This window comes from Crinia signifera, chromosome 5, assembly GCF_055691185.1.
Source record: "Crinia signifera chromosome 5, ASM5569118v1, whole genome shotgun sequence".
Lineage (NCBI taxonomy): Eukaryota > Metazoa > Chordata > Amphibia > Anura > Myobatrachidae > Crinia > Crinia signifera.
The window spans coordinates 31115410-31132149 of NC_139221.1; the positions used below are offsets into that span (position 1 = coordinate 31115410).

The 16740-nt window shown below is 47.8% G+C and overlaps 1 protein-coding gene across 1 annotated transcript in view; it reads right to left on the reverse strand.

The window, feature by feature from the left end:
- Positions 1 to 10272, reverse strand: part of FZD6 (frizzled class receptor 6) — a 56440-nt gene extending 46168 nt beyond the window's left edge. Inside the window, exon 1 of the mRNA XM_083186942.1 lies at positions 10087 to 10272. The gene's annotated coding sequence lies outside the window, so the exon portion shown is untranslated. The remainder of the gene's footprint in view (positions 1 to 10086) is intronic.
- Between the last annotated feature and the right edge of the window lie 6468 nt (positions 10273 to 16740).

The following is a 16740-nucleotide window of genomic DNA, read 5'->3' on the forward strand; positions in this document are numbered from 1 at the left end:
GGTGGGAGAATAAAATAGTGTGCCGAGCGCAGCGAGGCACCGTGCCCGAAGCATTGCGAGCGAAGCGAGTGATGTGAGGGTCCGATTCTCATTGCTAACTGTGTCCATGTCGACATTCGGATCAAAAAACAGTGAAAAACCCATGTCGACCTTATGACCAGTCGACCTTCCTCATGTCGACCTTTATGCAAATTCGACCTTAAGTCATGTCGACCTTGGCCCATGTCGACCTTAAGTCAGGTCGACCTTCCTGCCAGTCGACCTAGTGGGGTAGACCTAATGACTGTAGACCTAAATGCAGTCTGACGAATGATCCCATTCCAATCCAAACATATGCTGGTAGGCTAATTGGCTTCCAACAAAAAAATTAACCCTGGTGCCCATTGAACTTTATAGTTCTTACTGTGCAATAACACTGCTTTCAGACCGCAAAAATGGCTTTGACTAGGTATTTTAAAACATTTCTAAAAACGGATCTGCCAGCTAAAACCCCTTTTACACCGCATGTCTTTAAAAAGGTATTTCAATGCAGTTTTTGTTCCTTCACAACACTGAACCCGTTTTAACCCACAGAAAACAGTGGATGAAAAAAAAACGGGTCTGAAACGGGTCTGACCCTGCTTTATTACCGTTTAGAAATACCAGTTTTATAGAACCGGTAAATTCACTCTGCACCTTTCAGACTGCACAAATTACCGTTTTAAAACGGTAAAAAACGGCAAAATAACGGGTAAAAAGTGCGGTCTGAAATGGGCATATAACTTCTTAATCAGAGGTCTGGAAATTTGGTAAACTCCTTTTCCAATCTATCATCCTAGCTGTAGAACAGGTGTGCTGGTGTATTGATTACTGACTGGTACATTTTAAAAGATCCACAGTGAATTCTGTCACTCGAGATACGGATGAGATCTGTAAAACATGCACTGGTAGAGCATTCCGAAGAGGACTGGAGCTGGGGAACAATGCCTTATACTGGTTGTTCTCAACTCTTCCAACCATCAAGCACCCCCCCCCCCCCACACACACACACTCCCGATGCATGATTAAAGAGATCCGTAAACATGACCTGTTGTTGGAATTGAACTTGAGAACCCCTGCCTTACGTCATCCAAGGACATGGTCTAAAAAAATGGTCAAGTTCCTCAATAGATTCTTCTAATAGCCTTATTGTTAGCCCTATAGATTGGCACAAGTAGGGATACCAATCCCGGGCATTTTTTTTCAATCACAGGATTTCAGGATTGAAAAATGACTAATCCCGGGATCAGCTTCTCTAATATAAAAAAACCCACCCTGCATATTTACTTACATGTGCAATGCGGCCGGGAGCTATGTGGTGTGGCCGGGAGCCAGGTGGGTGGGCGATGGAGCCGGGTGGATGGTCGGGCAATGGAGCCGGGAGCCACGATGCTGCTGGAAGCCAAGTGGGCGGGCAGTTATCCTGGAGCCGGACAGGGAGCAATAGAATCGGTGAGAGGGCAGCATGCCAGTGACGAGGCGGCTGTGCGGCCTGCGCAGCATAACCTCTGACCTCGTCACGCTGCCGGGGAAGGGAGAAGCCGGTCAGTGTCTGAGCGGGTGCTCAGACACTGCCCGGCATTAGACTGCCCATGCACAATCCCGAAATTGAAATCAAGGCATTTCGGGGGCCAAATCCCAGGATCCCAACGATACCGGGATTGGCCACCCTAGGCACAAGTAGAGTGACCATTATTATGGGACAAATCTTTAATGTCATGACACATTCCAACTGGAACAAGATGGCTTTAGAAGCAGGCCTTTGCTTTTAGAAGCAGGCCTTTGCTTTTCCAACCAAGTAGTGAAGATAAGACATAAGGCCAGAAAATCTAACCAGATCTGCAGGGGGCTAACAGAACCACAAGCAGCCACCTCAGAAAGACAGTTGTTCTACAGAGAAGACAGGATATCAAAAGAAGCTGAGAAGTCCTAAATAAAAGAGGACAAAAACCTCAGAGAGCCAGCACTGGTCACTGCCGCTCCTGTAAAATAAGTCACTCTCTTATCTAGGGAGACATCCAGATCTAGATAGGTGGTGGATTAAAAGTGGGGTACTTGTGTATTTTGGCGGCGCCCATCGCATCGCATACCATAACACATACGATGGTATGCGATGCGACGCGATATCGTACGATAGTGCACGATGGCATACAATTTTGAAATTGTATGCCATTGTACATGGCATACGATGCCATAGGATGCGATGCGATTAAACATTGTATAAGCACCCTAATGGGTGCTTATACTATGTTAAGCACCCAAATGGGTGCTTACAATGTTAAATGCACCCCCACGCCACCCCCCACTATAAATGTGAACCCGAAGCGTGGCGAGCGCAGCGAGCCCGCGAGGGGCGGCGGTACGCGTCCTACGACCTTTTCATACCCCCACTATCCACGTCGGCGTGGAGTTGAGAATAGAATAGTGTGGCGAGCGCAGCGAGCCACCGAGCCCGAAGCGTGGCGAGCGCACGCGGATACCTTCACAGGTAAACGCGTCCCCTCGCGGGCTTCACAGGTGTCCGCGTCGCCACGGACACCTGTGAAGCCCGCGAGGGGACTCGTATAACTGTGAAGGTATCCGCGTCCGCTCGCCACACTATTCTATTCTCAACTCCACGCCGACGTGGATAGTGGGGGTATGAAAAGGTCGTAGGACGCGTACCGCTGCGCTCGCCACGCTTCGGGTTCACGTTTATAGTGGGGGGTGGCGTGGGGGTGCATTTAACATTGTTAGCACCCATTTGGGTGCTCAAAAGCACCCTTTAGGGTGCTTATACGATTTTTGGTCGTATAGGGGGTCAAAATCGCGTCGCATTGCATCGCATGCCATCGGGTGCATGGCATACGATGCGATGCGATCTGTTCGTCGTACGACGGACATCGGGGGCGCCGCCAAAATACACAAGTACCAAAAGTGGTTTCTCAGGTCTACTATTGATACCCCAGGCATCCTGATCACAAAAGTCCTGACAATTGTTGATGCACATTCCCCAGCACTAGAGCAGGGATATACAGAGAAAGCAGATCCGTCCATAGGAGTCAGCTTTGGGGGTGTAGAAGCAACAACCAAGATTTGTGCTTCTGTACCAATAGCCATATCTGTATCTGAGCCAAGTTTTGTTTACCATGCAGAAACTAGATGCTACGATGCCAGTCCGGAACATGGGAGCGCTGTACCAACTGATATGGCACAACCGTTTCTAGAAGACGACCCATACATATTAGACTTCCAGCAATGTCGCCCCCACAATCCTATCCTATCCAATCCTGTGTTTTCCTCTTCAGAATGTACTTATACATATTATATTCTAAAGCATCTACAAGAAAGCAGAAGTAGCAATTCTTAGCTTAATGTGTGCATCACAATGGGACCAGGAAGAGAACAATGAGGTCAGACAGTTGGTAGCCATTTATAATGATCTTCATGCACGCTATCCACGTATCAGGTCAATGTTGGCGGATTTTCCCAATAATGATACGGTGTGCAGACAGCTTAAGTGCTAATAGATATTGCTGCTATTCATTACTAAATGTAAGTAAACATACTTATCCTAAATGCAACAAACAAGGTGCAGTAATGTCTTCTAGTCAGGTCCACCCAACTCTCTAGGGAAGGCTTTGTCATAAGCACCCATCCAGAAAATCTCAGGAGTGTTGGTAGAGCCTCAGCTGTGCTCATCCATGCTAGTACTCCAGGGAAGTGTACAAAGGCATTTCCCTGCTAGCACTGCTTCCGGTACGCTTGATCCCATAGCAATCATTCACAATACAAAATCATTGATTTCCATATTGTGCAGAAAAACCCTTAGCACATGTGACATAAAACCTTGCTCAGTGCCCAGCCTTTAAAGTCATTGCCAACGCTTGATATAAATGCCAACCATAGCGGTCACTGACTGGTGGGAATGCTTCAGAGGGGGCGGAGACCCATCAATTAGTTGATGGAGACTCACTATCAAATGCAGCACAAGAGAATGTGAGTCATAGGTCACTCTCCCGCAGCACAGAACCACAAGAGAAGATGAGTCACGGGTCACTCTCCCACAGCACAGGACCACAAGATAAGGTGAGTCACAGGTCACTCTCCCGCAGCACAGGACCACAAGAGAAGGTGAGTCACAGGTCACTCTCCCGCAGCACAGGACCACAAGAGAAGGCGAGTCACAGGTCACTCTCCCGCAGCACAGGACCACAAGAGAAGGTGAGTCACAGGTCACTCTCCCGCAGCACAGGACCACAAGAGAAGGTGAGTCACAGGTTATTCTCCCGCAGCACAGGACCACAAGAGAAGGTGAGTCACAGGTTACTCTCCCGCAGCACAGGACCACAAGAGAAGGCGGGTAGGGGAGTCACAGATCACGCTCCTGCCTCACAGGACCACAAGAGAAGGCGGGTAGGGGAGTCACAGGTCACTCTCCCGCAGCACAGGACCACAAGAGATGGCGGGTAGGGGAGTCACAGGTCACTCTCCCGCAGCACAGGACCACAAGAGATGGCGGGTAGGGGAGTCACAGGTCACTCTCCCGCAGCACAGGACCACAAGAGATGGCGGGTAGGGGAGTCACAGGTCACTCTCCCGCAGCACAGGACCACAAGAGATGGCGGGTAAGGGATTCACAGGTCACGCTCCCACCTCACAGGACCACAAGAGATGGCGGGTAGGGTAGTCACAGGTCACTCTCCCACAGCACATGACAAGAGAAGGCGGGTAGGGGAGTCACAGGTCACTCTCCCGCAGCACATGACCACAAGAGAAGGCGTGTAGGAGAAGATATACTTAGCCTTGAAAAGTGAAGAGAAATCACGTGGCCTACCCTGGCAACCACTGCTCACGTGGCCTACCCTGGTACCGCCCACAAAAAATTAAAAAATCCACACACAAACTGGAGGGTTATTGGATTTGTATGAAATTTAAACTTTTTTATCACTAAATATATTCTATAAACTAAGTGCCGCAAAACATATAACGACATGAGTTCCTGTGGACAGTATTCTCCAATCTTTGCCTTGATATACACGCAGGCACCACGTTTGCTTTTTGCTTACCAGAATGTGTTACTTCCCCCAAAGGCACAGAATAGGGAGAGGTCTGTCAGCTGTATTACTTCTGACAACTTGATATAACCCCCCCCCCCCTTCCCCCGCCTCCCCAACTTTGAGCCACAGTTTCGAATGATCTTTTACCGGGACTCAGGGCAGACTGTGAAAGACATGTCAATGCAATGCGAGCCAGAATACAGATAATCGCTTGCGAGGAGCTAAAAAGCCCATGCAGAAGAAAAAGAGATATATATATATAAAAAAATCAGTATAAAAAGATACAGACCTCCCTAGTATATGCATGTGCAGATATTAAAGATCAGGGGTGAAATTTAATAGGATGAGAGATTCTGAAAGTGAGAGATTTGGTAAGGAATCTCCAAGTTTTTTTAAAAGCGGCAATCACTTACACGGCAAAACCAGTCTGATTTTACAGTGTAAATGATTGCCGCTTTAAAAAAAAACTGGAGAATTCTAACCAAATATCTCACTTCAGAAGTTGATTTAAATGACCCTAAAATACAGCAACAGCTAGAGAGCCCTTAATCTCGCCACCTGTGCGTCAGCTTGCAGTCACTCTAAACCAGTAGTTCCCAAACTGGGCGCCTAGGGACCCTAGGGTGCCTTAAGACACTTGCAGGGGTGCTTCAGGTCAGTGCTAAGGGACTAACACAAATCATTTATGGTCAAGGGATAGGGCAAAAAGCTGTGGGGCCATCAGAATTGTGGGGCCTGGGGCTGGCAAGCAGGGCCCCTCTATCACCCCGTCCCCCCAAATAATGATTTCCAGCAGCTCTGGTGCCTCCCTAAGTGATTTATTGGCCAGCAATTTCCACATCTTTGCTTAGCATACACACTGTATGCACCTTCAGACTATTTGTGCCTTGACAAAAAAATAAAAAATGCTGACACAAGTTTGGGAACCACAGTACACCTCCACACCTGTGAAAACACACAAAAAAAATAACAAACCACCCTGGCTGACCTCAATACAAATATTTGCATTATAGTTTTTGTTCTACAAAAACAAACAGATATGAGAAAATCAACCTGTGTAAAAAGCTACCTGACATGATCACTAATACATACAGAAACTTCCCTCAACGGCCTACAAAAAAAAAAAAAAAAAAACACAATAAAATGTGAAGTAATTTATAAGGCAACTTGTTTGAAGGACAGGCGAAATTTTTTCCAATTCTCAAATGTTATGTTTCTCATTTAATGGACGCTTATAGGCCTTTAACCCCTTCATTGGTATGGCTGGAAATTTTTGGGCCGAGAGCGGGCTCTCCCGAGAAATTTACAGGCATGCCACAGTAAAGAAAGGGTGCGCGAGTGGTGCCTCCAGCGGTGAACCACCTGACGCTGATTCCTCCACCCCCTCCGTTGCCGCTTGGGGAGGATCAGGGCCAATAAGGGAGGTTAGGCTGCGCTCGGCCGTTCGTGCGCTCCCGAGCCCCCTCAATTATTTCTGTAACTTAGAAACCAGCATGGTGTCACGTATGTACATGACGCACTCATTAGACACCCCCCCCCCCCCCCCCCCCAAGCATTACACCAGGTTGAGGGCTGTCATTTAGGGAAAAAATATAAAAAAGTACAATTAAACAATTGGCTAAACAAACTGCAGAGTAACTCCCTGCTTTGTAGGATTATCCCGCTAGTAACATATAAACATGTAATTAAAAAAGAAGAAAAAAATTCTGGGGTGGGAAATAAAACAAAAGGTTTTGAATGGAAATAATTAAACTGATCCTGTGTTGTGTCTCCGCTCAGAAGCTGGCCCAGGCAAGATAGAGAAATTCCCGAGCAACTTCAAGCATAGAATGCAAGGCTTTTAGTCAGGGGGTGTGTGCAATGTCATTGCACAGAGCGCAGAACTCTGAGGGTGTCACCATAGTGGTCCCCCTGTCCCTGCATCTAACTAGCAGTGTGCCTGAAACATCACTCATCACCCAGACACGGTGCTGCAACCAGGGCTGTGGAGTCGGTAGATAAATGTTCCGACTCCTCGTATTTCTGACCCCGACTCCTTGACTCCGACTCCTCTGTATTAATATGCGAATGTATTTGATACATTCCTTGCACCACACTTAAAAACCTAGGATAGACAGTTTCTTCCAGGACCATGTACACATGTCTACCCTCATACAGACAAGCAGGCATGCAGGTTTTAAAATAAATATGAACACTAACAGTTGAATCCAAGAAGCTGTTCCATCAAGTCCTTCTAAGCTCTTCTAGCTATAGAGAAGAATCTTCACTCAATAGGAAAGGTTCAGAAGTGTGGAGCATGAGTTCCGCATGCTTTGTGACGACAACAAAAATCAACGAGCCACAATCTCCGCTGGTTTGCTTGCTCGTCACCGTTCAATTCATGGACACAAGGAACGATTTCTTTACCGAATCGTTACTGGCGACGAAAAATGGTGCCTGTACATCAATATGAACCAGCGTAAGGAATGGCTTAGCCAAGGTAAACAAACGACCCTGCGCATGAAACAAGATCTTCATCCGCGTAAAAAGATGTTGTGCGTGTGGTGGGAGAGCTTGGTTGAATGAATTTTTCGAGTCTACACCAGGTGATTTCTACCAACGAGGTATTGAAAACCTTATTGAACGTTGGAAATAAGTTGTAAATTACAAGGGAGAATACATTTATAAGTATTGGTGCTCCGAATTGTGCGTTGTGTGCCATATAGTGAAGCACATGAAAAGCATGCTTTTTCACGGTCACGTAACGTGTTCGTTTTGCGGTTACGTGAGGCACTGCATGCATTGGTCTTTATTCTTACAGTAGAGAAGTCATTAATTATAATTTTCGGAGTCGGAGCATTGTATGCCGACTCCGACTCCAGGTACTCGAAATTTCCTCAGACTCTGACTCCTCAGCCCTGGCTGCAACACTGCTGGATCATCCACCATGCAAACTGCATCCTGGAGGATGCGCGGGCAGTTCTGAATGCCCGCCCCTTCCACATGACATCATGCGCTAGGAGGGCACTAGTAAGCCCTGTTACAGTTCTGGTTTCAGTATGTTTTGTAGGCAGTCGTTATGCTGGCACCTGAATGTCAAAACCGAATATTTCCGTCACTCTGGGTTCCAGTTGTGGGCTGCCCCCGGCCCCTACACTGTGACAGGAGCCAAGTGCTGCTGCTAATGTTACAATGCAGCATCTGACTCCTGTCAGTGACCAGGAGCCTACACTTTGCTACCACCCTGCTGGTAAAATTGTGAGTGTAAGGCTGCTTTCACACACTCCAGCTCCTGCCGGACGGTGAAATCCTGCATGGCCAGGGAGCCGTGCCGCACACATTAGTTGTGAATGGACACTATTGTGTCCATTCACACGGGACGGCCACGGCCCGGCCGCACGGTTGCAGCCGGGCCCCGCCACTGGAAGGGACGGCTGCCGGGTTGTGGCCATCCCCTCCATGATAATCTACTGTGTGGTTTTCGCCGTCCAGCAGGAGCCGGCGTGTGTGAAACCAGCCTAATGGTACAGGATTAGAAGCTTAAGCCCCAATACACCAGAAGCGATACTGCTTAGTTTGGCACTTCTGAGCCATATCAGTGTAATATTGTTTAAGCCCCACACACACTAGATGACTATTTAAAAGATATTACTCATGTTGTCCTTCTGTGTTATATATCTTTAAAATTAAAATAAAAACAAAAAACACTTAGTATGTATGTTCAATATCGTTAACAATGCACACGCTTGTGCATCATTTAAGACCCCCGTCACCTGTGCTGCAAGCTCAACGTTGACTATTTCGTTCACCAATATCGTTCAGATTGCACGCACAATATCGGATATTGGCGGTATGGTGCATTACTGTGTACACTCAATAATGCGCGCTCCTGCAAGTCGATAACGCCTCTCCCCCACACTCAATATTGTTCAGTGTTCGAGTTTTGTAAATTGTTGCCGATATCATTCATGGAGCTTAAGAATCATGGGCTTGGTAAATAACAGAATACACTTTGAACGCAACGCCTAAAAGACAGCAACCTGAGCGCAACGCAGAAAAGACAGCAACAGACAACAAACAGCACGCAACGTGGAAAAGACAGCAAGCTGAACGCAACGCCACGCAGACAGCAAGCTGAACGCAACGCCACGCAGACAGCAAGCTGAACGCAACGCCACGCAGACAGCAAGCTGAACGCAACGCCACGCAGACAGCAAGCTGAACGCAACGCCACGCAGACAGCAACCAGAACGCAATGCCGCAGACTGCAACCAGAACGCAATGCCGCAGACTGCAACCAGAACGCAATGCCGCAGACTGCAACCAGAACGCAATGCCGCAGACTGCAACCAGAACGCAATGCCGCAGACTGCAACCAGAACGCAATGCCGCAGACTGCAACCAGAACGCAATGCCGCAGACTGCAACCAGAACGCAATGCCGCAGACTGCAACCAGAACGCAATGCCGCAGACTGCAACCAGAACGCAATGCCGCAGACTGCAACCAGAACGCAATGCCGCAGACTGCAACCAGAACGCAATGCCGCAGACTGCAACCAGAACGCAAAGCCGCAGACAGCAACCAGAACGCAAAGCCGCAGACAGCAACCAGAACGCAATGCCGCAGACAGCAACCAGAACGCAATGCCGCAGACAGCAACCAGAACGCAATGCCGCAGACAGCAACCAGAACGCAATGCCGCAGACAGCAACCAGAACGCAATGCCGCAGACAGCAACCAGAACGCAATGCCGAAAAGACAGCAACCTGAACACAATGTCGAACATAGCAACAACCAGTGTGCATACCCCAACTACCACCTGTTTGCAGGATGAAACAATGTAAAAAGTTTCCCCCAACAGTCCCCTGTCTACCATTATGTCCCTCTATACAGTATATCCCGACCTTTATTCCCTGGGCTGCCTCCTATTGTCCCCTGCAGAGAGGAACCTCCACCTCCCCCAGCCTGTCAGTCAGTGCCTCCTCCTCCCCACTGCCAGGAGCAGCACAGCCAGGATCAGAGCACAGACACCCGGGACAAGCCCTTACCTGTGCACGCACGAGCTGGGCAGCCAAAGTCAGGGTACACAGGAACCCTCCTTCTCCTCCTCTATGCCGGGCGATCACCCCCCGACCTCAGCCGACCAGCGACCGACTCCCACGCTGCTTGGTTCAGGTTGCGATCCCTCTGTCAGTGCTGCTGCACTGCTCTGTCTGTCTCACACTCTGCACTGCAGCAGTTCCTGAAGTTCCCCTGTTGTTAACCCGCGTCTGATTGGCTGCCCCAGCCCCCTCTCTGTTTGGCTATTGCACTTTCACTACTGATTGGTGCTAAAATTGCCTAATCGGTTTATGGGACGATGAAGTTCGATTATATTGATTTATCGATCTGCTGTCAGCCAGACACTTTGCATTGTATGTTTGCTATGAATGAATTAAGCTGGGTTCAGTGCTGAAGTAACAATAATGCATACATAAATAGCACTATATAATGAGGATATATAATAGGATGCAGTCAAAATCACGATGGTCAAAATCCCGACAGTCAAAATACCAACAACCATTGACCGACGGTCAAAATCCCAACAAGGTCAAAATTCTGACATTTAAAATCCCGACATGGTCAAAATCCCGACAAGGTCAAAATACCGACATATAGAATGTAGACAGGTGAAAAAGTCAACATGACTTTCGGTCGACAGGTCGCGAGGTCGACATGGGTTTTTTTCACAGTTTTTTTACCCGAATGTTGACACAGTCGACTTGGAAGTCAACCGCTTTGCTTGTAATGCTTCGGGCACACTATTTTATTCTCCCACCACGCCCTAGTGGATGGTAGGGCATGAAATACCGCCTGTCGGCACATGTTGGGTCAAAAAACAGTGAAAAAACCAATGTCGACCTCGCGACCTGTCGACCGAAAGTCATGTTGACTTTTTCACCTGTCTACATTCTATATGTCGGTATTTTGACCTTGTCGGGATTTTGACCATGTCGGGATTTTAAATGTCAGAATTTTGACCTTGCAGTCAAAATCACGATGGTCAAAATCCCGACAGTCAAAATACCAACAACCATTGACCGACGGTCAAAATCCCAACAAGGTCAAAATCCCGACAAGGTCAAAATACCGACATATAGAATGTAGACAGGTGAAAAAGTCAACATGACTTTCGGTCGACAGGTCGCGAGGTCGACATTGGTTTTTTCACTGTTTTTTGACCCAACATGTGACGACAGGCGGTATTTCATGCCCTACCATCCACTAGGGCGTGGTGGTAGAATAAAATAGTGTGCCCGAAGCATTACAAGCAAAGCGGTTGACTTCCAAGTCGACTGTGTCAACATTCGGGTAAAAAAACAGTGAAAAAAACCCATGTCGACCTCGCGACCTGTCGACCGAAAGTCATGTTGACTGTTTCACCAGTCTACATTCTATATGTCGGTATTTTGACCTTGTCGGGATTTTAAATGTCGGTATTTTGACCTTGTCTGTATTTTGACCTTGTCGGAATTTTAAATATCGGTATTTTGACCATGTCGGGATTTTGACCTTGTCGGGATTTTAAATATCGGTATTTTGACCATGTCGGGATTTTGACCGTCGGGATTTCATACCGAATCCTATGTTATAAGTGTTAATAATTACATAATGGAATATATCTTTTCATTAATCATTATTGGGAACTGTGATTTATTTTCCATGTATGCAGAAACATATTATTGTTCTAATTCCATATATGGATAATAATTATTTGTGGATCATTGTTATTGTACCATATATAGATAATAATCATCTCTGATGTGGTAACTCGGGCACACGTCACATGCTCCCGCCGCAGCGACAGGGTGGCTGAGGTGACCCGGCACAGCCCTGGTCTATTTGCCAGTAACTATTAATGTAAGACACTTTCCTGTGGATCGCACCCTTTTGATCTGATTCAGTACCGCACATAGGAACTTATTCAGGTCCTTTGGCTCAGACCCCTCCGATGTTTGGCATATGCACATGCGCAGGTTCATTTCTGCGCATCTGCATCCGCCTGGTGCGTGCGTCCACGGCGAACAGGGTGTTCGCTGGTCGCACGCACCCAAATGGGCGGGCGGGGGCTAAGAGGGCCGTGGGGTGGTGGGCCGGCTCATTAGCATATGGGAATGCCCAGCATTTCATGGGCGTTCCCATGAGAACGATGGGTGTTCTCATGCTAATGGAACGATGATGCGGGGAGCGGGCAACTGACTTCACCGGATTTTTTCTATACCAGCGACGGAGGCAGCACCATGGAAATCGCTGGGAAAATGGCCGCCGTGCCATTTTTCAGGAGAATCTGAATGTTCCGATTCAACAAAATTATGGTCACTTGCAGTAGTGATGCGACTCTGGTAGGGCAGCAACACAGCATTGGGAGGGCGGGGCAGGCCGCAATGGCTGTGTGACATCACACGCAGCTGCTGTATCCCAAAACATGGCGGCCCTGCATCTGCCTTTGCTTCTAGGCTACGCAGGCAGGGGGCTACCATAGTTATGCCAGTTCTTTGCTGTTTATTGTAGTGTTCACCTATTAGCGATGGTATTACAAAATTTGCTGGATTTCCCCCCCCCCCGCATGATGGTAACGGCAGATGTAGTTTGGCAATTTCTCTAAAGCGGGTGCATACGCAACGTTCCACACTGAATATGCATATGAGGCCGCGTACATTCGCATCTTTGCCAATTTGCTGGGATAGCACAGATGTCAACATGCGACTAATACGATGTATCAGGTGAATTCCGCGCTTAAGCAGGGGCAGCGCAGCCGGATAGATGCAGCCATCCCTGAATATGGGCACACATCTGTGCAAGGGCGTAAATGCCATAGGTGCAGGGGGTGCAGCTGCTATGGGGCCCAGAGCTGAGATGGGCCCACTTTGCATGTCAAAGTATCATGTAATGTATACATTTTTCAGCATTAGGCGATAAATAGGGGCCCTTACCAAACTTTTGCTATGGGGCCCACATGTATCTAGTTACGCCCCTGCATCTGTGGCTAAAATGCAAGTTCCCAAAGCTACCGCAGATGCTTTAGTTGTGCGCTGGCGCTTTGTTGTTCATTTGCATGGAACCAAAAGAGTCAAAGAGTACTCACCACATCATTCAATGTTCGGCTCTAGGTGTCGCCCCACCTGCTCTAGGTGTCGCCCTATAGGCTTCGAATGGATGTTTATGCGAAGGTGGGCGGGCATCAATGCGAGCGGCGGGCAGGCTTAAAATGACACGCATCGCTGCGAACTTTCGTAGCGCTGCGTGTCAACCAGAATAAGGTCCAAAGTCCCAGACAATCAGCTCCTCACTGTCATTTTCCAAGCCCAGCCTCTAACATGACAAGCAGGAGCTGGTAATTTATCACTCTTCAAGGCTTAGTGCTCAGACCGCAACGTCAATGTGGGGGTTATTCAAACCTGATTGCAAAGCTGCTTTTTTAAAATTATTATTAGCAAATGGCTAAAACCATGCTGTGCTGCAGGTGGGGCAGATGTAACATGTGCAGAGAGTTAGATTTGGGTAGGGTGTGTTTAAACTGAAATCTAAAATGCAGTTTAAAAATAAAGCAGCCAGTATTTACCCTGCACGGAAACAAAATAACTCACCCAGAGCAGTGGGGAATAGATGCTGTGCGCACAGGTATCTATTCACTGAGACAGAGAGGCTGGGGGCATGGCCAGCAGCTGTAACAGCGCTGGCCATTCCCCCACAGCGGTGAAAATGGGGGCGTGGCCTCACTGGAGTATTATGGCAATAGGCCATGCCTCCAGCTCATGTCCCTCCTCTGCTGACACCAATGTTGGGAGGTATGGTGTCGAATTGAGGCTGGATGTATGGGGATGTATCTATACACACATTTCTGAATAGATTAGATTTGTAAGCAGTAGTATTTAAATGCAGATTATAAAAAGAAGCTAATAAGGATTTAATTAAGTAAGTAGTTAAAAGACGTTAAACGTCGGGAATGTTTTAACGACATAATTATGTCCCTGGAAATCTGGCACCTCTGACCAGCAGTCACACCCTGGTCCAGCATTGTCATTAGCTCCTTCCCATGTATCTCTGCAGGCAATCTTGGATTGGACAGATTACAGATCCTATTTGCTATGGGTCACCAAGAGAGCATGAGTCCAGGTAATGATAACTTTAAAGAAGACACACAAATCATGTCACCTTGAGGGACATGGATCACTTATGGATAAAGGTGTGAGTTCTACACCAACATCGGTAAAAGATGCGAATAAAACTATATCTACCAATCAGTAACTGTCTGTTATCTGTCCTGTAAAACCATAGCAAACAATAATCAATTAGCTTTCTATCTGTTCAGTGCATGTTAAGGGGTGTACACAAGGTGCGATTGCACTGAGCTAGGGATGGCCATCGACCATCGATGAATCAAAATCATCGATGGTTTATGGGCAATGTAGAATAGTTTTCCCATTGATGGGAATGAACCAGATTTTTGCAATTTATTGATGTCAAAGCATAAAGAATAGGTATTTTCTTACCCAAGTGATAAGGACACCCATAAAGCTCCACCCCCAGGTTCTGATTGGCCCACAGGCCAGTCAGTTAAAAAAAAAGGATTTACCATGGGTAGTTAAAAACGATCAATGGTGATATATGCTACCATAGATGGCTGTTCCAATGCTTTAATAACCCCCCTCCCCCCCATATATACAGGGGTGGGTTGGCAAATAGACACCCATAAAATAAGATGTGTTGCAGTTTTCCAGGCGTAGAGGGCAGTGGATGGCTGGGAAGTACATGCTCAGTTAACAGTGCACCTGTTTAACCTCCAGGCTGCCAGGAAGTGACCCAACCTTGAAATGGTTGTTCCACAGGAAAAGCCATATTGTTTCATTATTTCCCAGGCAAATTCCCACACATATATATATCCCTATGCGGAAACAGCGCTTGGTCCTGTGTACAAGTGTACATCTGCTGTGTGAGTCAGACAGCTGGGAGCGCTCACACACACCAGCACTGTTGTGTTTCTTTCCCGCTGCAAACACAGTGAATTGCAGGGTGTTTCGTAAAAACGAGATATTGGGGGTCAACTATAAAGATTACTCATAGGTGCAAATGTGCACTAAAACAAGGCGACCAATAATGCATTTACTTGGTATTTGTTCAGTATCCAGGTGATGAGAATGGCGGCGTTCACTAAACCAACAATGGAATTGCCACTACCACCAGGAGGCGTTGGAATTCCAACAACTAGGATGCCAGCCCTGGAATACCAACTGCCGTGATACCGAACTTAATATATGCTGGGGTGATTAGGGTCAGGCTATGGGGTTAGGTTTAGGCACTAAAGGGGGGGGCTCTGGGCCCCATAGCAGCTGCACCCCTTGCACCTATGCTAGTTACACCCTTGGCTATGAGATAACCTCCCAACCGTCCTGATTACAGCAGGAAAGTCCTGTTTTTTGTCCCACTGTCACACCCAAGGGCCGCAGTGTGCTGTGAGTGGGTGGAAGGTTAGGGGAACATACACATGGCATATATACAATGTGGGGAAGAGAGCCTAGGAAGCACCGGGCACCATAGGTGCCAAATTATGTTTTTGCTGGTGGGTGCTCAAGCCAAAAATATGAGTGGCTTCATTGGAAAGGGGTGTGGCCACAAAATAATAACAATTTATATTATGGTGCACAGTTGTCTCCAATATTCAAATTACAGCAACAGAGTTCCACATACATAGATGCCCCCACAGTGCAGGTACATAGATGCCCCCACAGTGCAGGTACATAGATGCCCCCACAGTGCAGGTACATAGATGCCCCCACAGTGCAGGTACATAGATGCCCCCACAGTGCAGGTACATAGATGCCCCCACAGTGCAGGTACATAGATGCCCCCACAGTGCAGGTACATAGATGCCCCCACAGTGCAGGTACATAAATGCCCCAACAGTGAAGGTACATAAATGCCCCCACAGTGCAGGTACATAAATGCCCCCACAGTGCAGGTACATAAATGCCCCCACAGTGCAGGTACATAAATGCCCCCACAGTGCAGGTACATAAATGCCCCCACAGTGCAGGTACATAGATGCCCCCACAGTGCAGGTACATAGATGCCCCCACAGTGCAGGTACATAAATGCCCCCCACAGTGCAGGTACATAGATGCTCCACAGTGCAGGTACATAAATGCCCCCACAGTGCAGGTACATAGATGCCCCCACAGTGCAGGTACATAGATGCCCCCACAGTGCAGGTACATAAATGCCCCAACAGTGAAGGTACATAAATGCCCCCACAGTGCAGGTACATAAATGCCCCCACAGTGCAGGTACATAAATGCCCCCACAGTGCAGGTACATAGATGCTCCACAGTGCAGGTACATAAATGCCCCCACAGTGCAGGTACATAGATGCCCCCACAGTGCAGGTACATAAATGCCCCAACAGTGAAGGTACATAAATGCCCCCACAGTGCAGGTACATAAATGCCCCCACAGTGCAGGTACATAAATGCCCCCACAGTGCAGGTACATAGATGCTCCACAGTGCAGGTACATACATGCCCCCACAGTGCAGGTACATACATGCCCCCACAGTGCAGGTACATAGATGCCCCCACAATGCAGGTACATAGATGCCCCCACAGTGCAGGTACATAAATGCCCCCACAGTGCAGGTACATAGATGCCCCCACAGTGCTGGTACA